The following is a 23,764-nucleotide window of genomic DNA, read 5'->3' as shown; positions in this document are numbered from 1 at the left end:
AGGGTCACAAAGAATGGGACATGACTAAAAAACAACTGAACAGGGGAAAACAATCATATCTTTATTCTTAGCATGGGAGTATGTTACAATATTTTTTCTATTTTGTTTTATAGTTTTCATATTTTATTTTGTTTTGTTTCTAATGAAATCATTACTCATTTCCATTGGATACATAAGTTTGAAGGTATGACACTAATGAAATGACTTTATCATAACATTTAAAATAATTTCATTGATATTTTTAATAATTTATCAAATACATTTCTCAATATATTCCTTTTTCTCAGAGAAATCCATTTCTTATAATAAAAATTAAATTTAAAAAGATGGGAGAAGGCATTCAGCAAAACTAACATCAAAAAAAGTTTGATGCCATAAGCAACATTCCACATCCAAAATTCTCCCACATCCTAAAAGAGGGGGGATAAAAGAAATGGCAATATCTTATGCTTCTGCTTTAAGTCACGCTTCATCACTATAATTTTCCTCCATTTATATTCAGCTCTTCTGTTGTTGTTCTTACTATTTTTACCATATAGTAGATAGTTTTTCTGGTTTTGCTTCCTTTTGGTTTAAATCAGTTTATGTAAATTTCCAGATTTCTTAAAGAATATTGTTATAGAAAATTTTTCTTTCCATAGAAAATTCTTCTTGCCACATCCATTGTTTCCTATAGCATATCTTACATAAATATAATTTCATTATATTTATGTAATTTATCTTTCCCCCAATTGATGCATCTATCATATCACATTTAGAAACATTCAGTACCAAGAGAACACTGTTCACAGCAACCACAGCAAGAAGATTATGTGATGATCAACTATGAAGGACTTGGTTCTTTTTCAACAATGAGGTGATTCAGGACAATATCAATTCCAATGTGATGGAAAGAGCCAGAAAGAGGACTGAATGTGCATCACAACATAGTATTTTTACCTTTTTTGTTGTTTGCTTGCTTTTATTTTCTTTCTCATTTTTTCCCTTTTTGATCTGATTTTTCTTGTGCAGCATGATAAATGTGAAAATATGTTTAGAAGAATTGCACATGTTTAACTTATATTGAATTGTGTGCTGTCCAGGGGAAGGGAATGGGAGGAAAGGAGGGAAAAAAATTTGGAATACAAGGTTTTACAAAGGTAAATGTTGAAAACTATCTTTGTGTACATTTTGAAAATAAAAAGCTATTACCAAAAGAAAAAAGAAACATTCAGTGCAGTTTCCACACAGAATTGATCAAAATCAGGTATTAACAATCCAAATTAGAGAAAGCCCTGGAGGAATGCGGCTCTCTAGGAAGGAAGAGCTTTTTAAGTTTACCAGCTGTTTCCCAAAGACATGTTTGGTTAGAAATGAGAGATATGCTACAATTCTCTTTGATGTTCTTTAGATAACAATTGATCTCAAAGAGAATTGCTCAGGTTTTAGAAAGAATTTTTTAGCTGAGGATAGTGGCCTGGCTTCTTATAAATCCTATGGGCAGACAGAATACAAGAAAAACATCTCTTCGTATATGAGCTTTTCCTGCATTTTTACTGGGAAATTGTCTGGCCTGGTGCTGGAGTGTTAGCTATGCACTTTGGCTCAAGTACCTGACACCTATTTCTCATTGCATCATTGAACTGGGCAACGACGCTTCCTTAAAACATAGTAACATGTCATTTAATCTCATTTAAGTTTAAGGTAATTACCTGCGAAATGGGGATGGTAATAATTGTCCTATTGCACAGAGGTTAAAAAACAAAAACCATACTTTAAAGCAATATTTAGTAATAAACAAAAGTGTAATAGGGGAAAAGATCTGAGTATGGTCTCGTGAACTTATTGAGATAACTCTCCACTTAGAAGATACTGAGGAGATAACTTCCTTGGGGACAAGCAAAGAAAGACTTTGGAGCATGGATAATCATGCTGTAATTAAATTCTAGTTTACTATGTGATTGGATGGAGCCTATTTTTATTGGCTATAGACGTCAATTGATATCCCACCTTTTCACTTCGAGAAAGTCAAGTCTGAGAAAGTCTCATGATTCTTTCTCTTACATTGTCTGCTGGGAGCTGAATTATAAGGAAAACAGCCTCTAACTTTTGGTCCTCAGAAATAAACATGCTTCCTGGACTTTTCAGGTCTAGTTTTCCATTTTAGAGGCAGATGTAGTGGAATCTCCCAACACTGGAGATTAAGTCCCAGAAATTCAGTAGCTGGAATCCAATCTGGCCAAAAGAACATCAACTCTGAGGATCAAAGAATAATCTTTGGGAGTAGCTAGTAGTCTAGAGACCCAAACCTAAAAATAAGCTGAAATGAATGCTCACTTGGTAATGCTGCCATCTTCAGAGGTGGATTTAGTAGAATTTTGCAGGAACTGAGTTAATTTTTTAATATATTTCCATGGGCATGAAGATGGGACAGGGAAAAGTATGCTCTAGTGATATTGGGGAAAATGTATTTATGTTTGTTTTTGAAGTATCATTTGAATACCTCCTTTGAAAAAGCTTTGGACAAGCTACCTGAATATTAATACTAAATACTAGCTTCTTAGAGTACTAGTCACAGCACGTAAAAAATGAAACACAACTAGTAAGTATTTAATAACATGACTATTGAGAAACAAGAGATTCTAAAACATGGAGTACCCCAAAAATGCAAGATGTGATAAAATCAAAATGACATATACTTTACATAAGATTTTTAAAATCTTTTTTAATGGGATTTTCAATAGTTCAATAAATATTCATTAAGCACCCACTACTTTAAGCATTTGAAATATGAAAAGAGGCAAAAAACACTCCTTACTCTCAAAGAGTTACAATCAAATGGATGTTCTCTATAAATATTTCTGATTGATAATCTTATTTTGTATAACAAATAAAACTGAACTGGACAATAATAAGATGCTGGTTGATAACCTTGATTATTGACATAATGACAAATTAGATTCTTCCTTTTTGCAGGAAATAAAGCCATAAAAGCTAAGATAACTTTGCAAAAACAAATACAATTAGAAGAAATTTATCCTATCTGTTGTTTCCCCATTCCCAACTTCCACTTTCTATTGCTCTATTTTCATAAAAATTGATCAGAGAGCCTTGCAATAAATTTCTTCTTGTCTTTTATTTTCTAGCTAGAGTCATAACTAGGGACTGTGTAGGAGGTGTAGGATAAGAATGCAGACTGAAGAAAAAATCTCTTAGGAAAAGAAAATGACAGCAGGGGAGAAGAAAAAAATCACAAGTAGTATGTACATAGAGAAATAGGGTGCAGTATATTAAAAAAGAGAGAGAGAGAAAACTCGGGGTGATCATTACCAAGTTGGCTTCACAGTCAGGAAGAGATAGATTTTAAGTACTATCTGTGATAAAACCTAGCTATGTAATTTTCCCAACTCCTCTCACTTAACCTCTGTTTCTTTTTTTCTTGAAGATTGAAGAGAAATATTCAAGAGGTGATGGGGAATGTTTTAGGTTTGTGTTTTTTTTTTTTAATTCATGAAGAAAAATAACCCAAAATTAGGCTGAAAACATATCTTGACTTAAAAAATGTCTCTAATGAGTCAAATTCTAGTTCATGCTATGAGTAACAAAATCAAGACACTGAGAAGTTCTTGTTCGTTTTATCTTTTTCTTAACCAAATGTATCACTTTATCCACTGCTAAGGAAGTTTCTAAAAGCTGTTATATCCACTGTCCACTTAGAGAGGAAATAGAAAAGAATGTTGATGGAGGGTGTGGAGTATAAAAGGATGTGGAGAGAGGGTGTGGATTGGGAAATATCTCCTATTAAGTTAGGATGAGGTTGACTCAGGCATGTTTTACTAACTGATGGTTAATCTTAGTATGTTTTGAGAATTAATTTCTCCTTACTACATTACTACCTTTTTATCTAAACTGTTTGATTGCTCTACTCGAATTTGATCCTAGAAACCTCAACTTTATCTCTGGCCTTCCAAGACTTCTGTTTGCTTGCTTCTGGGCCTTTATCCTTGCCTGATAGGTCCCATCACTCTGATCTTAATTTATTGGTACCAGAATTTAAAATAGTTTCTTTCCCTCTTGGGCCAGGCTTTCTATTTAATCAGCCTAATCTTCCTGCTGCCACTCACTATGGATAACAGAAGAACAGAGCAATTTTTGGATTTTTTCCATTACTCCACAGCATCATCTTATTTCCACTGTTAGTTTTCTGTGATGTTACAAGGAGCACTTAGTTCAGAGTACTCTTATGAAGTAAAAAAAAAAAAAAATGGACAATCAAATTGCATGCTGTTCTTTTTTTTCCATTCAGTCCTGGCACTTTTCATACCTTTGGTGATTTTCCAAAGTACATGATTTCATTTCAAAAACATATGACAAAGAATCAATGTTTAGGTTTCCAAAAGTGACACAGACTGAATTTTAACTCTGACAAACTGTTTTGCTAAGCTATATTTTAACATGAGCATTTAGAAACGAAGATGCTGCTTGTCAAAAGTCTATTTCATAAGTTCTCTTATTTCTACTTAATAGGATAAATACCCAATGATGGCGTATCAGAATGTTTCAAAATACCAAGTCTGAGATTTTTTTTTTCCCAAGAAAGTGTATAGTTACCCCTTCACAATTGTGGCTTGAATGAGAAGCAGCATCACTGCAAATATGAAAACCACTCAGTTTCAAGTGATCATCATGTACTCTTCAGGGGGGAAAAATTGCTTTTAAAATATTTGCATATACCATTCATTTAAAGTAATGGCCAAGATTAAGCTTTAGAGGTCCTGCCTAGTTGTGAGATAGCAACAGGAAGATCAGAAAAATGAAGAAGACAGAAATCAGACCTAGATCCTCTAGATTGTAAATCTATTATTCTTACAACTATGCCTCATCTCAATTAGAAGAATAATAGAAATCTCAAAAAGAGGAATCTTTGTGCCTGGGGCAAGTGGAATTAAAAGAAAAACAGAAAATAATCTGTGATGTGGTTCTGGAAGAGAGTGGTCTGGTCTCCAAAGAATATGGTCAATAATGCAAAGTAAGACCAACAGTCTCTGATTTTCTAATCCCTGAAAGGCAAAGGAATGATGAAAAATTATACCATTCCACCACCATCTAGACACCCAGAACAAAACCCTTATTGTTTCTTCCTCTATATTTATGGCCCAAATGTTCAAATAAATTTTCATAATTATTTCCTACTGCTAAAACTATATCCACATATATTTGTATGTATTGGGGAATATAACTATATATATATATAATTTTATATGCATGCTTACATATATGTTCATGTATGTAATGTTATTATTGGCCATCCTTCATTTAAAAAAAAATTTTTGGTGATGCAATCAGGATTAAGTGACTTGCTCAGGGTCACACAGCTATTAAGTCTGAGGCTAGATTTGAACTCAGGTCCTCCTGACTTCAGAGCTGATGCTCTATGTTTGAGACTTCCTAGGTGCCCCTCATCCTTTGTTTTCAGAGAATCAATGATAGTACAGATGATATGTTGGCTTGTGCCTGAAGAGAGGCACAATTAAACAAAGTTATCAACTTTTTCCATAATCATCACAGGACCATAATAAGATAGGAGAGGGCTGGCAATGGCTCAGGATGCAAATGACTAAGCTCCAAGCACTCTAAAATACTTGTTTCACTTGCCTTAGAGTGTTCTCATCTACTCATTTCACTGGAGAAAGTCTTCACGTGCTTGGGGAAGACATCCCCTTAATTACTGATGGGTTTGCCCTCAACCTGGTTTAGCCCATCTGCCAAAATGGTTTTACTAAGGTTTGGCCACTACATGCTACAACTTCTTGAATTCATAGGTAAAGAGCATGAGGTGACCATAACAGGAAAAAAAAATTAAGAACCAATTCCTGGACTATAGAAAATAAATCAAACAGGAAAAAATGCTATAGTTTGGTTTTATGGAAGGTCCTAGAGTCCAAACTCTGATGTTCATATAAATGAAAGTTCAGTGAAATTATAAGAATGAAAAGAATAGGGAGGAGGAAAAAAAACCATTCAAATCTCCCAAACTCATAAACTCCTCTAACTATTTTTATCCAAGTTCTCTGGGTCTCACATTCAGCTTTGCCATAAGTCTGCAATGAATTGTTTTTTTTTCTAACTTTTGTTTCATTTTAGCGAGAAGGAAGGCATTTTATTTGGTCTCATTATTCTTTCTCATCTTTTCTTTCAAAAACAAATAAAAACCATGTTCCAGTTTCCAGTGGTTTCTGTGATCAAGTCTTGCTCCTTTCCCAAGTTCTCCATCTTCAACTGTGTTTTAGTAAGATTTTAAGAAAATATAACAGGGGAACAGATGGATAGAATCCTGGCCCTGGAGTCAAGGAAATCTGAATTCAAATTGCAACTTAAGACATCTGATACTTAGCTGTGTGGTTCCCCAAGTTACTTAAACCCAAGTGCCTCACCAAAAAACAAAAACACAACAGGAAAAGTTTCAATATAATAATTCAACTAATTTACATACTAGGTTGGACAAGTTGATTTGTTAAACTATACTTTAAGGTAACCATGATATATACATGTGTGTGTGTGAATGTGTATGTGTGTGTGTGTATCTGTGTGTGTGTGTATGTATATATATATATATATATATATACACACACACACACACACACACATATATATAATAAAATTAACTTTTTTTTCCTGTTAGTAGAATGGTTCTTTGAACCTGCTGCGCTTAATTTCAGAACTGAGCTGAAAGATAAAAACTTCATGCTATTTCACTTAACTGCCCTACAAACAAATTCATTCACAGTAGAAATTATTTCATAAGTATCAGGAAATTGGAAAGCTTGTCCCCATAATTGCCTAGTAATTTTGACATTGGGCAGGTCTAGAAACCTGCTAAGGTAACCCTACTATCTATCCTCACAGACAAATTTGGTCTGGTTGATGGAAAATGGGAGAACTATGGAGTCCACAAGGGGTCCACAAGGTTAGCACTGAGTAACTAGGTGGCATAAAGCCTAGAACCCTGAACCAGGAGTCAGTTAGTCTTGAGTTTGATTGTCACCTCTGACACTAGATTTGTGGCTTTGAGCAAGTCACTTAAGCTCTGCTTCAGTACTTTAAAATGAGGGCAATAATAGTACCTCCTTCCAAGGTTGGTGTGAAGATGTAATGATATGTTATCTGTAAAGTCCCTGATATATTGATCTGCTATATAACTATTATCTATATTATGTTAGGTAATAATATGTAAATATATTATGTATATATTATATATAAATGTACAAACACTTAATATATGTCACTATATAATAAATATTTATATAGATATGTAATATTTACATAGTACTTATATATATTTATATAGTAAATATGTTAGTTATTATTATTTTTACATGGCACTCTCTTCTTCTACTCTGTAATCCATTGATACTAGCCTTCTTCCTGTTATTTTAACTAACTTTAGGTATTCAGTGCCTTCATTTACAATTCTTTGCCCTTAGGGAAATAATAAAAATTTGATATCCTTAACAAATTGTACCCAATAATAAAGCTTCTGGTAAACATTCTCAAAAACCTTTGGTTACACTGGTGACAAGAAAGGCTTTATCTCATGAAAATAATTTCAAGTAAAATACAGCAAGAAGGAAAGACTTGAGAAGGTCTAACATGGTTTTTAAGCTACATTTCTTTTTTTTAATTTAATAGCCTTTTATTTACAGGTTATATGCATGGGTATCTTTATAGCATTAACAAGGTCTAACATGGTTTTTAAGCTACATTTCTTTTTTTTAATTTAATAGCCTTTTATTTACAGGTTATATGCATGGGTATCTTTACAGCATTAACAATTGCCAAACCTCTTGTTCCAATTTTTCACCTCTTACCCCCCCACCCCCTCCCCCAGATGGCAGGATGACCAGTAGATGTTAAATATATTAAAATATAAATTAGATACACAATAAGTATACATGACCAAACCATTATTTTGCTGTACAAAAAGAATCAGACTCTGAAATATTGTACAATTAGCTTGTGAAGGAAATCAAAAATGCAGGTGGGCATAAATATAGGGATTGGGAATTCAATGTAATGGTTTTTAGTCATCACCCAGAGTTCTTTCTCTGGGCGTTAAGCTACACTTCTAGCTTAAAATAAGAAACTAGTGGTAAGTGCTCAACAGAATGCAGGGCCTAGAGTCAGAATTGGGTCCAAATTCAGTCTCAAGTGGATTGATCTAAGTTAGAGAGAAATTTGGAACTATGTCCAAAAGGCTATAAAACTGTACATTCTTTAAACCATCCCTAGGTCTACATCTGAAAGACTCATATTATATATATATATATATATATATATATTAATATATATATATATATATTATTATATATATATATTATTATATATCATATATTAAAAAATACTAGATTTTTTAGTGGTGGCAAAGAATTGATAATTGAGGAGATTCCCATCAATTGGGAATGGCTGAAAATGGCATGGTATATGATTATGATGGAATAATACTATGCTATAAGAAATGATAAGCAAAATGTTTTCAGAAAAATCTAGGAACACTTATATGTACTCATGCAAAATGAAATGAATAGAATCAGGAGAATATCATATATAGAATCAGCAATATTGTATAATGAGCAACTGTGAATGACAAGATATTCTCGGCAATACAATGATCCAAAACAATTTCTTAAGAGTTATGATGGAAAATACTATTTACCTCCAGAGAAAGAACTGATGGAATCTGAAGAAAACTAAAGCATACTTTTACAATTTCATTATTTTTAGGGTTTTTTGGTCAGAATTTTCTTCTGCAACATAGTTAATATGGAAATGTTTTACATATGTGAAGTCAGTCTATGTCAATTGCTTACTTTCTCAAGGAAGGGGGAAGGGATGGAGAGGGAGACAGAATTTGGGATTGAAAATTTTTTTTAAATGTTAAAATTTTTGTTTATATGAAATTGGGAAAATAAAATAAAAATTAAATGTTAAAAAAAATCAGCCTTTGACACTACTAGCTGTGTGACCCTAGGCAAAGAATATAACCTGCTTGCCTCAGTTTTCTCAATTGAAAAATGGCAATAAAAATAGCACCTGTCTCAAAGGTTGCTTTGAGGATCAAATGAGAGGAAATATGTAAAATACCTGACATATGGTAAGGACTATATAAATGCTTATTCTCTTAACCTTTTCTTCCTCTTTCTGGACTCATACTGAACCCTTTCCCATAACCTACATTCCAGGAGCCAATCTGAAAACTGACTTCATTAGCAATATTTTCATCATTTTATACCATGTGTGGAATCTTCCCATACACTATCTTCTGTCCCCTCCCCACAAAAACCTCAAATTCCATTTCCATATATCATGTCCTTCAATTCATAACTTCTTTTGTCAGCTCCTTTTTGTACTATTTCTTTCCCATAAGGGAGGTGATCCTCTCCTTCCTCTAATTCATCATAATACATTTTCCCCAGATCTATTGCACGCTTGTAAAACATTGATTTTTTGATATGATATTTGTATCTGATCCATTTTTGTTCCTCTAGAACATAGCACAGTGTCTTCTATAAGATATACAGTTTAACAAATGCTCCAGAACACTATTTTTCCTAATACTAATTGTAAAGGCAAGTTTATTATATTTGATTACATAGCACCAGAAGGATATGAAGAGTCAAAAGGGACTTCCTTTTTTAAACCAATGCTCTATCTCCCATTCTTTAATGAATTCAGAACTTCTTCCCCTCTTTCTCAATCACTCAAATTACTCAAGACAATCCTACTTGAGGGAAGAGGAGCATTAAAAGCAGGAAGTAGCTACTTTAAAAAGAAAAAACAAAATGAGGTACAATATAAGAATGATGTGTTAAGAGAATAAAATACAAGACATTTACCTTTGCCATTTTATATTCTGATAATAATTAAAAGAGTAGAGACCAAGGACCTCAAGAGAGCCAACTTCAAATATTTTAATGGTTATTATAGAGAAGAGGAGATCTTTGTTTAGCTCCTGATATCAGACGTAGCACCCATGAGTACAAGTAACATGGTGTTAGCTTCCAAGTCAGCATAAAAAACTTTCAAACTTCTAGAACTGGCCTCAATTGTCCATATTTCTTCAAAAGAGAGAGAGCTCCCTATCATGGAATATTCAAATTCAGATGTATATCCAGTATCAGGGAATTCATAATTTTAACCATACCTTCCATCTCTATGATTTCCTTAGTTTATAGTCAAATAGCATTAGAGAAAACTTTGGTACTGATTATGAAAAATTAGCATTAGATTATGGATTACAGATATTGGAGGCCTAATGAAGAGAAAATAAAACATTTGATTGGCTATATAAAAGTAACATTAATTACTGTGACTTACAAATTACTTATTATTCTGCCCAAGTACCATATAGTACAATAAAATTATCTATATTGCTAAATTTTTAAAAATAAATTTGACTACAAAAGTAAACTCTAAACACAGTATATGCTAAGTAAAAACTCAAAAGAATGGTCATTTGTCCAACTTTTTAAAATTTCTCAGGGGTCATTGCTGGCACCCTTAACTTACCTTAAGATCTGCATCAAGTTACTTAACCTTCTTTTTGGGGTCATTGTCATCAATGGAATGGCAAACCGTGGAATCTAATTTTCTTAGTTTTTTAAAAACAAGATGGATTAGAATCTATTGTGTTGAGAATTTTTGATTTTGCATGAAAGCAAGGGGAAAGGCTCCATGGTTTTTCATGATGTTATCCATCACAGGCTTCTTTATTTCAGATTACAGCTAAATTTAAGTGTTGGGAACACTAACACAGTGTTCCCAACACACAACTAAGTAACTAACTAATAATCAGTAAAGATGACAATGAATGAAATTGAATAGAAATGGTCTGTGTATTACTTCAGTTTACCCTCAGCTACCATGTCATAATAAAACCAATGAGCTCATAGAAAAAGACGGAATCCTAGAGCTGAGTGGGATCTTAGTGATTGGCTAGTTCAAAACCTTTCATTTTACATATGAAGGGAAAAAAGGGAGAGAGAGAGAGGAAGGGAGAGAAAGAGAGGAAGAGAGAGAGAGAGAGAACGAGAACTGAACAGTGCATATCCCCAAGGAGCTTACTCATATTCTCCTAGAGAAAAACTACATATACAATAAATACAAGATAATTTTGAGGAGACACTAACAGCTGGCAAGCATGAGGAAAAACTTTAGAGAGAAAGGGCCTGATAGAAAAGTTCCATTCTAAGAAACACAGATAATGGGGAACATATTCCAGGCCAGGAAGAATATATCTGCAAAGGTATGGAAATAAGAAGAACAGAAATATTTTTCAATGTAAATTATAATGAAAAAACACCAAAAAAAATGTTCTCATAGGTTGTCATTGTTCTTAATATTTGTTGTTGTTTTGATATTTTGTTGTCTATGCTTAGTTAAGCATAAATTTCCCCACAAAAATAACTTGTCTTTCAGCTAGCTGCTCCAGGCAGATTATTAAATAGTTATAAGTGTTAGACTTTCATTTAAAGAAGAAAACATTTGCCTTTTAAAGGATTTTATTACAATTGTTTCTAAATTTCAGTGCTAAGGGCTTATTATAGATCATCAGGAAAGATAAATCAGTCATGCTAAGTTAATATTTGTCAGAGGTGAATGAAAGCTAGTAAAAGGACCAGCCATCACTACCCACAACCACAATTCAAAGGAAAAGACATTATAATAAGGTTTTGAATATATTATTACCCTAAATCGAGGCAGGGATGAAGGGCAGTAGTAAAAACCTGGCATTTTCAATATCAATAAGTTTCTATTTCACCTTTTAAAGAGAAAATAGAGATAAAGCACCAGCCCTGAAGTCAGGAGGACCTGAGTTCAAATTTGGCCTCAGTCATTTAACACTTCCTGACTATGTGACCCTGGGCAAGTCGACTTAATCCCAATTGCCTCAGCAAAAAAAAAAAAAAAAAAAAAAAGAAAAGAAAAGAAGAGAAAGAGAGAGAAAGAAAGAAAAAAAGGAAGGAAGGAAGAAAAAAGAAAATAGAATAGTTTTGCTAGAAGAACCCTCTCAAGGGGAAAAAAAAAGAAAATAAAGTATATTTATAATTCTTATGATGAAGCAATGAAGTTAGTCATTTGCAAAATATATGTCATGGAATCATGTGTTAAAAAGAACCTCACAAATAATATATCGTAAGTGCTGAATAAATATTTGTTGAATTTAGTTAAATCATATTGTCATTAAACTAATTAAAATTTCTAAAGATAACTAATATTAATATTATAATAACTGACTAGGACAGAAACTGATGAGAAATCTATGAGAAAATGTTGATATTAAACTTAATGGCTACTCCAAAATTTCTTATTTTCCCTTTAATTGGTGTTGAGGAATAGGAGAAGTGCACATTGATAAATCATTACCCCTAATGGATCAACATTTATGGGTTCTATAAAATATTTGAAGACAAAAAATTAGCAACAGCTAAATGCTTTTAGGAAGCACTGATCTTGTCCAACCCCTTCATTCTACAAATGAAGACTGTAATGTATAGGGAGGTTATAAATCAATGCTTATTTGAAGTTATTATTTTCATTAAAAATTTTGTGGTCAAAATCATAAACCATTTTTCCTAGCTATTAGAATAAAAACACATACAAAAACTTCAGACACGTACAAAGGTCTAGACATTTTATTCAATAGCCACAATTATATCCAACTAATGGCCATGAATCATTCTTGTTTCTTCATGTATAATGGCAATTTTCTACAGCCCACTCACTCTTTCTTGAAAAAGGACACATTCTTGAGACATTCCATACTGCCAACCTAAAATTCCCACTTCAATTTAAATCAGAAAAAAATTGTTTTGCTTCTCTAGTTTTGAATGGTCTTCAAATTGTGACAAAAAGAAACATTTTAATGTTATATAAGTCTTGACTTTCAACTCTAAAACCCCCTCCTCACACTTCATAGGATTTATTCCTTTCCTGGCTACCCAAATAATTAATACCTTTATCACTTTGTATTTATTATATATAATTCAAAATATATAATATATATAACATAATAGAGCTAAAATATAAATTAAATAATATATATGTATGTATGTACACACACACACACACACACACACACACATATATTTTTGCTTATCTGGGAACAAAGCATGTCCTGTTAGTGGAATATAAACTCCCTAAAAGGAGGAACCATGTTTTCCTTTAATCTTTGTTACCTCAATTCCTAACATAGGCCTCCTACAAAGTAGATATTTATCAAATGACTGATAATTGGTTACCTGACTTTTAATATACTTTAATATATAATATAATACTTAATATACTTTTACTAATGGGATTATCCCTAGATATTTCTGCCACAACTGGGGAACATAGGAGTTTACCCATTTAATGTATCCTTATATTCTTGCCTGAGTAACTTGACTTCTCACAGTCTGAATGAAATAGACAACGCAATACATTGTAATGAAATAGAAGATACCAAGGTTTATAATTTATTCTGTCACTGCCTCCTAAAATCCTCCAGATTTAAAAATCTGCCATTTCTCTGTATAGTCCTATTGTTCTCTTAAACTGTTATATTACATATCCTAGTAACCTAAGAACCACTGGGACTTGATATATCTTCCATTTCTGCGTCTTTATGGTTTCTGGGTCTTTCTCTCTACTCTGGAACTGAACTTTTTTCTATATTTTTCGCCAATAAACAAGCGTTTATATTGTCTCCTATCCCTTACTGGATGGGAGGGGGAGGAAGACAGGGAGGAAAATTTGTAATTAATATAGTTAAGCAAAACAAATTCCCACATTAGCCCTTATATAATCTACTTGCTGTTTCTACCATCTCCCATTACCCTTACCCCATTAGAGTATGGCTTCCTTGAAAGCAGGGATTATCTTTGTTGTTTTTCTGTCATGTCTGACTCTTCATGATTCCATTTGGGGTTTTCTTGGCAAAGATATTAGAAAGTTTTCCCACTTCCTTCTCCAGTTCACTTTACAGATGAGAAAACTGAAGCAAACAACAGGGTTAAGTTACTTGCCTCAGATCATACAACTAGTAAGTGTCTAAGGTCACTTATTTGTCTTAGTACTTAGTATTTGTACAAGTACTAAGGTCAACTAAGGTTACTTAGATGATTTGAACTCAGGAAGATAAATCTTCCTGGCTCTAGGAGTGGTACTCTATCCACTGTAATACCTAGTACTTAGAATAAACTATACTCATAATAATTTTTTCTTTAATCTAAAATTTAATTCAATCTAATAAGCATTTATTATGTATAAACTATTCTTAGGATATTAGGAATAAAAATATAAAAAGAAAAAAAAGTCCTTGTACTCAAGGAATTTCTATACTACCAGAGGACACAAGATCTATTCTAATAAATGCAATTTAAATTGAAGAGGGGTAAAAAGCAAACTATGAAGATCATGCAAAACTCTCTATAAATTTGGTTAAAGGAAAAAAAATATCATTCTGTTTCAGCTAGTGTTTACTCTTTAGGCTTCCTTACCTAGAGTGTCTTCCCTCTTCCCTTTAATTTATTTCTAAATGCATCTCCATTAGGCCTTTCCATCTCAGTCCCACTTTCCTCCAGCAATTCTATGTTCTAATATTTATCACTATTCAACTCACTCTTTTCCTTACCTCCTCTGTCTCACTTGTAACCAAACACGAATTTCCATCTCCATAAAGTTATAGTTGGCTCAGTGTTTGCCTGCTTGTTGCTAGTAGTCAAATCATAGGGTGTTTTTTTTACATACAGATACTACCTCACAAGGAGGGTCTGAAAAAAGTGTTTTTAAAGTCTCAAAGCACCACAGAAATGTAAACTACTGTTAAAGAAAAAAACCACCATCAGTCTCCAGAAGAATCAAAGGATGATTTATTCTAGGCAGTCAAATTTTCATGTACCTGAAAGATTCATTATTTTAAATATTATTTTTGTTTTATTTTTAATAATTTAGAATGAAAACACCTACAATTGACACCAAACTTACTTGCAAACAGAAGATAAAGATCATAATTTACTTGGTAATGATAACTCAGATTTTAAAAATAATAACATTTTCATATATCATTTCATTAAAATAATGCCGTGAAGTAGGTGCTACTATTATGTCTATTTTGTAGATGAGAAAACTGAGGCAGTAAATAATTAAGTGACCTGCCCTAAGCACAATTTGAATTCAGGTCTTCCTGACTCCAAGTCCACATCTGTATACTTCACAATCTAGTTCATCTGGAAGAGATTTTGAAGCCAGAGTAAGATTCCCCTCACCTTTTTTTTTTTTTTTTTGGCTGATGCAATTGAGGTGAAGTGACTTGCCCAAGGTCACAAAGTTAGGAAGTGTTACATATCTGAGCTTAGATGTGAACTCAGGCCCTCCTGACTTCAGGGATGGTGCTCTCTCCACTGCACTTTCTAGCTGTCTCTGTTCCCTTACTGGCCCATTTGGCCCCACACATAAAGGAAGAGGCAGGAAGGTATGTTAGAGAACTGGCCTACTGCTGAGAAAACCTGTGGTCAATTCTGCCCCTTACACATAGAGGCTGCCTGAGTCTGGGCAGCCTCTCAGTGCTCAAATCCACTTTCTAAGACTACAACCTACAGATAATTTGCTAACCTGAGATTTCTCTATACTGTTGAAATCACAGAAATAGTCCTTTTACCTATTACACAGAAGTAGTCTTTACAAGATGCATAATTTGAACAAGAATCCTTCGACGACAAATCTAATACTTTTGAACATCAATTATTGTCTGCCCTTATACATTATTCAAACTTCTGACTCCATAATAAATTAACTCACTAAAGTTCGGAGTTTCTGTGCCCCTTTTGAAATAGCACTCCCCCATCTCCTCACTCAATACTATCAGTGTGCCTATCATATAGTCATAGAATGATAGTCAGAATTTTACACCTGAAGGAGCACTAGAGGTCACTTACTACTCCATCTCTTACCTACTGTAGGAATTCATGTCACAAATCCCTCAAATGATCATACGCAGCCTCTTTTTGAACATATCTAGCAATGTAACATTATCATTTAGCAGCTCATTCCATTTTTATGCAGCTCTCATTTCTAAAACTTTTTTTTCCCCTTATGTTTAACTGAAATCTGCATGCCCATATATATTTTAACAACTGATTGTGGGACAAAGCAAAATAATTCTTTCACATGGTAATCCTTCAAAAAGTTCAATAGTGACAATATAATATACTATGTTATGTTTTCATTATACAAAATTAAAGATTTCCAATTCTACTGACAGAATTCATAACTTTGAATTTCTTCACTATCCATGATGGTACCATCATGTCAATGCTGTTACTTTAAATTAGGACACCCAGCTTGGAACACAGCCATGATTTTATCAGATCATAATATAGTGCAGTTGATAATCCCTCTTGCTTTTAGGTACTTTAATTCTATTAAAGTGTAAAATCATATTGAGTATATTTCCCCACCATTTTACACTGTTGATTCATATTGGGATTGCAATGTACAAAACTTCTAAGTTTTGTGTGCACTGATGTGATTTTCCTTCCTAAGTATCAAATGTTAAAGTTATCTTTTTAACCACTCTTTTAGTCTTTCTAGTTGTTCTGTTTTGGAGTGGGGTTTTGTGAATGCTAATTATATCCTTCAACCAACTTCAGGTCATTAGTAAATTGAATAAGCATGTCATTTCCATCCCTCCCCAAGAAACTAATAAAACTGGTAAACACAGAGATACTAGAGAGTTCCAGGCTATCATAAAAATATTAACCAACATTTTTTGCAACCATTAGCTTAACCAATTCTGAACCACTTCTATTTATCTTCTGATTCAGAGAATCTCCAAATTTCAGAAATAATAGGAACCTCAACAGCCAATTAGTACAATTCATGCTTGAAAAAAGAATCCCTTCCATAATATACTGACACTTCCAGAAGAACTCCTTTGGAAGAAAACTATCCCTTTTCCAAAACAACTCATAAGTTAGGAAGTTTTTTTTTTTTAAATAATTAAGCCTGGATTTGCCTCTTTATAACATCAATCTATAACTTCTTTCTTTAGGCACCATGAAGAATGATGCCATAAAAACCTTATAAATATGTGAAGACAGTTTTCAAGTCCCCTCATCTTTTAATATCACTAAATGGCTTAACTAAAATCCAAATACAGTAGGCCCATAACACTATTCTGCTCTGCCTATTGAAAAACCCTTCAAAATTGTTAATGAGCCTTAATCTGTCATAACTCCTTCTCAGTGCACCTATTTCAGTTTTTACTGATTACTGCTTCCCTTCATATATGCACATTAACCATTTATTTATTAATCTGTTCTGGAATTTAATAGAAACTTTATCTTCATAGCAGCCTATTCTCCCCTTCTAATCTTCAAGAGGGTTAGTGATAATAAAATTAAATTTACTTAGAATATGTGTCAAGTGAGAATAAATAAATTCTAAGTGATAGCTATGGGTAGTGCATGAGATTTAGCATATGTACTCTTTGATATATATTTTTTTTAACACTAACATTTCTTTTTTGATATTTCCTCGTTTATGGTAATGCTCCAAAAGCTGAGGTTGCTAAATAATAGAACTGTGGCTACATGAATTATGATTCTACTTTTCTCTCTTCCCTATTAAATTTGAAACTCCTTCAAAGAATACTTCATATTGTCTCCTTTGTAATACACTAAAGACTCAAAAATAATATTACACAGTTAATATTTGATATACTCCCTGATGGCACTTTGTGGTGGAAGATAATTTTAATGTTGTTTTTTTCTCATCTGCTAGGAAAGATGGTAAAAACTGTCAAGTCTTTTGTTTTTCATGATACTCACTCATTGATAATTCTATGTATCATTAAGGTATCATCATATGTTACATGTTTTATAAATGCCTCCTGCCTTTCAAGACTGGCAACCATTCCAATTACCTCCATATATGTCTTATTTTTTTTCCCTAACTGTGAAAACCACATTTGTATCTATATTTTCCTGGTAGTTTTACATAAACAAAGCTCCAAAAAAAAGATCCAAACATAGAAAGCACAATAATCAATAAATGTCCTAAAGGTTTACTGAGTTGGAGGAGCACCTTTGATTTGATGAAGCCATAGAGATGCCCAAGAGGTGAAGTTACTTATTGTTCTCTTTCTTCTACCTAGTTGTCAGCATGAATTCCCTCTTTAGCAGACCATTATACATATGTTCCTAGTACCTCATTTCCAGATACTTTTGGAAGATATAATTGGAAAAAGTCTAACTGCAATAACACAACTTGGTTATGTAACAGTTTAAACAGGTTTTTTAAAAAGTCAATTTCCTTAACCAAGTTTTAAAGGAACAAAAAGGATATTCTGAGGGAAAAAATAGAATTGGACTTTTAACATGATGAGATTAATTTCAGAAACTAAAGTTATTGCCAATTGAAAGAAAGTAAACATATTTGCTAATCTTCTTGCTCACTGCACTGCATGTGTTCTTTAAGAACTTTAAAATAACATTTATTGTAGCAGAAGCCAGAATAAACTATATAGTCCCTGCCTGGCACAAGTGCTTTAATCTATAAAAGCTACAGAATTTGCTCATTCTCCATAAAATCATTCTATATATTAAATTGTTAACTTGAGTGACATGAGCAGAACTTTGCCCTGGACTGGAAAATTTAGAGACTCTTCATATTTATACTCAGAGATACTTCTTTTCTTACTTAATGCTGCCCATTAAACTGATGTTATATTGAGGTTTAGGGAAGGGGGAAGGGTTTCTCTACCTAAAGCAACTTAAATTCTCTTGGTATCTTAGGATATATTTCTCCTCATCAGGTGGCCAGTTCCCAGTGATCTTTATTCCTTCCCTGCACCATAACATAACTGTCAGTAAGTAAGCCCCAAGTACAGAAATTGCTAATATTAAAACTCTTCCAAATAAGAAACATATATTCATATACAGAAGGTAATATTAGTGAAGAGATTATGAAAAAGAATAATAAATCTGGAGATCTTATCATACATCTAATTGTTTCACATACACAACTTCCCTCAACCATTCCTATGCACTTTTAACATGTGTTAACTGAATTAAAATTTTTAAAGATAAAGAGTTACTTTATAATACATTTGCATATGGGAAATCAAGGCAAAATTCATATGATAAGGAAAGATTAAAGACATGGGAATGGGGAAAGGGAGAAAATAGGGCAAAATGCTACAGGACATACCCACAAGGTACATATATTGGTAGAGATCCTTATAAAAAAGGCCTGAAAAACAGAATTTATTAAAAATGATCAAGATCAGTTCCTGATTCTGCCAAATTACTTTACCTCCACCAATTAGGATTTTTCCTCTTAACTGGAGAATCTCTCCTCTGAACTGCCATTCAAAGAATTACGTATGCTCACTATGCTTTGCTTCTAACCTGACTCAGCTTCTGACTCTTGTTAGTCATTGTTTATTTGTGTCTGACTTTTTGTGATCCCATTTAGGGTTTTCTTGGCAAAGATACTGGAGTGGTTTGCCATTTCCTTCTCCAATTCATTTTTTTTTTTAAACAAATGAAGAACTAAGGCAAAGACTTGCCCAAAGTCACACAGTGTCAGGCCAGATTTTAAGTCAGCAAGATGAGTCTTCCTAACTTCCGGCCCCAGGGACTCTATCCACTTTGCCACTAGCTGCCTCACTCCTGACTCAATAAACTCAATAAATAAATTCTACTCTTTACTTTCCAAACACTCCCTTGCTTTTTAATATTTTGTTATGTATGTCTTCCATCACTAGAACATAAACTCTTACTAAGTAATTTATGTATCTTTATTTGTCTCTGTTCCAAAACAGAATGATATTCTTATAAAATACACTCTTTTACCCATATGAACACACCTGCATATACCACAAGGAGGGATATTACAGGTAATTTTTAAAAATAAAGATCCAGATTTATTATTATAATATTTTAAATTGTTCCTTTCTCCAATCTCATCACTTCCCTTCCCACTTACAATATGTTCACAATTATCACAAAGCAAAAAGTGGTATATGTGATAGATAAAAAAACAAACAAACCACAAAACTATTCTTTCCTTACTATTCAATCTAACACCATTACTGAGGGCTCCAACTAAAACAGTATTCATTAAAAGATGGGAAAGGGAAACAAGATGCTAATGGAAATAAAGCAGGTTTTAAAATATTAAAATTTTAATTTTTTAAAAATTTTAAAAATATAGTACTTTCTGAGCTACTACAATTAGAAAATGTGATATGAACATTTATGTTGTATTTATATAAGATTGAGTTCTCAATAATATTGCCTAATGTGTGAAAGATTGTATTTTAAATGTACATCAAACCTACTTTCACACAAAAATCCACTGAGGCTTAAACTTCAATTTGGCATTAGTCAGAAGCAACATAGATACTACATTGGGTATTTAGCCAGTGGGGAGGAAGACATTTTGAAAGTTTTGGTCATTGAGCTATACTATACTAATCTTTTGACTTGACAGGCAATGAATTAGATCCACCCCAAATATTAACATTTAAGAGAAAAATCAAAAACATCAGTTACATGTACCAATGTCAGGAAATGACAAGAAATAAATACAAAAAGACAATAGATATGAGCCCTAAAGAAACACTGAACAATAATGCCAAAGACTATGAACTACACTAATAAGAGACCTTTGGGAAGACAAAATTTCATTTGTTAATATTGTTAGGATTATTCATGTATGTGTCAGGGTTTCCTGCTCAATTGTCAGCCTCAGGAGGGTAAAGGTCTAAACTTAATCTAATTTTTGTATCTCCACCAAAATGAACTACTAGGTGTATGTATGACAGCTGTCTAAAACATGTTGTTTCAATGTTGTTTACTAACCCCAAAGACTCATTCTTTCCCTTCTGTACTCTCAAATATACATATATTTGTTGATTTCTGTGGCAAAATTATTATTGTTCTCACTGAATTTTAATTGCTAAATCTTCTCTATAGGGGTCCACAACAACCTATTTTTCTTGTGTGGGTGTAAAGTAGCAATTTCACCCGTGTTCCTCTCATTATCTGATTAAATTTAGGGATTCTTCACCATTTTTCATATAAAACTTTCTTGTCCCCCACTCAAATCTTTTCAAATTTATAATTCATTTAACATTTACTGGGTGTGTAGAAGATACATAATTTTGCCTCTAGTATTAAATTCAAATAGGCTACATTTTATACCTGTGGTGTCACAGGTACAGGAAATTCCCTATTAAGGAAATTTTCTCTTTTTAATGCATCTTGGAACTTTCTCTGCACTTATAGTACTAAAGGAGAGACAAGAGAAAGGAGAGGTGAAATAACTTGCCCAAAGCTATACAGCCAATATACATCAGAGACAGGTCCTGAATCAATCTATTCCTTCGACTTTGATGTTAGCTTTCTAGGTGCACTTCTATGCTACATAAATTCATAAGGATGAAAAATATCCATGTATATTTCACATATGAATATACCATATACTTTTAAAACACTGAACATGGAGTTAGGAAGACCCAAGTTCAAATTATGCATCAAACAGTTACCAGCTGTGCAATCGTGGCCAATCCACTTAGTCTCAGTTTGCTCTTCTATAAAACAGAAATAGCAACTCTCTCCCTAGCTGCTTGTGAAGGTCAAATAAGATACATCTGTAAAGTGGTTTACAAACTTTAAAGCGCTACATAAATGTTATTATGATTAACCATATGATTTAAAGGTAGGTAAAATACTGAACTTAGAATAAGGGATGCTTAGATTGATATCCAAAATATAAAACTAGCTGTAGGATCCTGTGGACAGCTTTAGCCTCTCTCTACCTCAGTCAATTCCTAGGATAGACACAAAAGAGTTGCAAGGTTGATGAAATCCCAAATAATGTAAATATTAATCATATAATAATTACTTTACCCCAACTCACAAATATTTGTCCCTTTCCAGTTCCTTATTCCTTGATTTTGACTTTTAGTCCATGAAATCTTAATCAAGCAGCATCTCTTATTTGTTTTAATTCTTGTTCTGTGATCCCTTTCATCAAGCATATGATAATAAATGCTTGTTAAATTGAAATGAATGGAACCTTACAGATCTCTGATGGTCAGGACAAAGATCCAAGAATCACTATGGTTAACATAAAGAAGTTTAGCACAGAATAGTGAATTTGTTTTCATGACTTTACAACATGTAACTATTTTGTGAGGGGTTTTTTTAAAATCTGTTTTGTGTTGTTTTATTGCTTCTGTGTTTTAAGATATACTATGTGACAAGATTTTATAATTTGTAAGAGATAAGTTTCAAAATCTTAAAAGTCACCTTTAAAAAATGTTACTACTAAAGACTATTTTGCCTAAATCTACTGGCCAACTTTTAATGGTTTTAGTTCCATACAAGCAATAATGGATCGGAAATAAAAATGACTCATATTTTTATAGGGCTTTAAAACTTGAGTACTTTATCTCATTTGGTTTAACAAGTACATGAGTTACATAATATAGATGCTATTTCCCCCATTTTATGGATGAGAAAACTGAGGGGTAAGAAAGGTCAAATGACTCATTCATGGCCCCAGAATTAGTAAGCCATGTGATTCAAATGTAGGCTGCTGTGCCCTAAGGGCTAAATTTGGCTTGCAGCCTGTTTCTATACAGCTTACAAGCTATGAATGTTTTTCCCCCCATTTAAAAATATATAATAAAACTTTATTTTAAAAACCATTATTTGTTCAAGGGCTATATAAAAACAGATGCCAGACCAGATTTGGCCTTTGGGCCATAGTTTACTGTTTCCTGTATTATCCCATCTTGCCTCACCATCAATCAAATCATTATCCTTTACCTCTTCCAAAAAAAAAGATGCTTAAAACATTCCTCATTTCTATCAGTTCTTCACTGAATAATGGACTTGAAATATTAGTTCCAAAGAGGTATGGCTGTCCAAAAGAGAAGGATCCTAAGCATTAGATGAATTTAGTGTTAAATCCAATTAATTCCACAAGCACTTGTTAAGCCTACAATGTGAGAGTTCAGTGGTAGGTGGCAGCGGAGTTAAAGAGATTAAATAAAATGGGAAGGAGCCAAAATGGAAAGTACAGGGAGTACCACCAAAAAAACAAAAAGGAAAAAACAAAAAAGACACTCTCCAGCCCACAAAAAAAAGCCCCACCAAGAGCAATAACAAACTTCCTTCAAAATATATCAAAGTGAGTCTTGGGGAAATCCCAAGAAAAAGTCACAGTAAGTCATTTTCCCAGGTCACATCAGCATAGAAAAATCAAAGAAGTCTATGAACATTGGGTACAAGGCTGGAGCTCAGGTTATGTCCAAAAACAAGATGAGCTTCTAAAATATATGGGGTACCACCATAGAAGCCCATATGTGATGCCCAAATTAGAGTTTTGTCACCTATTTCCCGGTCCTGCGTCAGAGATCTGGGGTGAACTAAGAAAAGAGTCCATTCCCAGGTGTGACATTTTGGGTAAGGAGCTTCCATACTGAGTAAGGAGGAAGCTCAGAAGTAAATACCAGCTGTGTAAGTGGAGAAAAAACAGCATCTATATCAACCTGAAGTCTGCAAAACAATACCCAGGATAGAAAGCCCAAAGAAGCCTACAGTTCTGGCACTCTAAACCAACATTGCTTCCCAGGTGGCTGATAACAACAGTCTACCAGCAGTCCACTGCTGCTCACACCATGTCAGTAATTTGTACAGATCTGACCAGAAGAAAGCGAAAGACTTTTCAG

General features: G+C 33.2%; 1 protein-coding gene across 3 annotated transcripts in view; it reads right to left on the bottom strand.

Moving 5' to 3' along the window:
* Positions 1-23,764, bottom strand: part of PRKD1 (protein kinase D1) — a 404,980-nt gene that overhangs the window by 228,129 nt on the left and 153,087 nt on the right. The window contains exon 1 of one of the 3 annotated variants that reach the window (XM_031952271.1): positions 10,546-10,895. The exons of the other annotated variants lie outside the window; for them this stretch is intronic. The gene's annotated coding sequence lies outside the window, so the exon portion shown is untranslated. Of the gene's footprint in view, positions 1-10,545; positions 10,896-23,764 lie in introns of those variants that run through there. 3 annotated transcript variants of the gene reach the window in all.

The sequence above is a fragment of the Sarcophilus harrisii genome, chromosome 2, assembly GCF_902635505.1.
Source record: "Sarcophilus harrisii chromosome 2, mSarHar1.11, whole genome shotgun sequence".
NCBI classification, from domain to species: Eukaryota; Metazoa; Chordata; class Mammalia; order Dasyuromorphia; family Dasyuridae; genus Sarcophilus; species Sarcophilus harrisii.
The sequence above is the reverse complement of the archived record's forward strand: the minus strand, read 5'-3'. Positions and strand labels throughout refer to the sequence as shown.